The following is a 1,071-nucleotide window of genomic DNA, read 5'->3' on the forward strand; positions in this document are numbered from 1 at the left end:
ATTGTTACATCTTCTTGATGAATTGACCCCTTTGTCATTACACAATGATCTTCTTTGTCTCTTATTACCATTTTTGGCTTAAAGTCTATTTTGTCTGATATAAGTATAGCTACTCTCACCTTTTTTTGGTTTCCACTTACCTGGAGTATCTTTTTGCATCCCTCTACTTCGAGCCCATGTCTGTCCTTAAAGCTTAAGTGAGTCTCTTGTAGGCAGCATATATTCGGGTCTTGGGGGGTTTTTAGCATCCAGCCACTCTGTGCTTTTTTAAAATATATATATATATATTTATTTATTTAGCTGTACCAGGTCTTCATTGCGGCACATGGGACCTTTGTTGCAGCATGCAGAATCTTTGGTTGTGGCATGCAAACTCTTAGTTGCAGCATGTGGGATCCAGCTCCCTGACCAGGGATCGAACCTGGGCCCCCTGCATCAGGAGCATGGAGTCTTAGCCACTGGACCACCAGGGACGTCCCTGCTCTGTGCTTTTTGATTGGTGAGTTCAATCCATTTACTTTTAGAGTAATTATTGATATTTAAGGACTCACTCATGCTGTCTTATTAATTGCTTTCTCACTATTTTGTTTCTTGGTTTTTGTTTTTTTTCAAAGGATGTTACAGCCATCCAACCACTAAAGCCGCCCGTATGTCCCCACAGTGAGCCCTGAGGGAACTCAGGATGGAGATAAATGGACTGAGAATTATGTTTTACAGGGCAGACTTGCTAAGGGCTCAAGCCCAGGACACAGCCTCTCAGATAGCTCTGAGAGACTGCTCCTAAGAGGTAAGGGAGGAGCCAGGATATATAGGAGTTTTTGCAACAAAAACCAGGCAGTAGGAACATCAAAAGATTACTGTCAGTTAAAGAAAACCAGACATCTCAAGTTAAGGAATTTAGCGCTTTTTTATGTATGGGAAGATGCAAGAGTCTGAACGCACTGAAATCATTCCTTTGATATGCACCTCAGCTATCTGGGGCCAGTATCCTGTATTTTCTCATCCTGAGTCTTCCTCTGGGTGCACTGTTGGGGGTGGCTGCAGCCCATTTGTCTCCATCCTGAGTCCCCT

The 1,071-nt window shown here is 43.1% G+C and overlaps 1 non-coding gene across 1 annotated transcript; it reads right to left on the reverse strand.

The window, feature by feature from the left end:
* Window positions 1-400: 400 nt before the first annotated feature.
* TRNAQ-CUG (transfer RNA glutamine (anticodon CUG)) lies at window positions 401-473 on the reverse strand. The gene has a single exon. It is a non-coding gene; the product is annotated as a tRNA-Gln (tRNA).
* Window positions 474-1,071: the final 598 nt, after the last annotated feature.

Source organism: Phocoena phocoena, chromosome 1 (assembly GCF_963924675.1).
Source record: "Phocoena phocoena chromosome 1, mPhoPho1.1, whole genome shotgun sequence".
Classification (NCBI taxonomy): domain Eukaryota; kingdom Metazoa; phylum Chordata; class Mammalia; order Artiodactyla; family Phocoenidae; genus Phocoena; species Phocoena phocoena.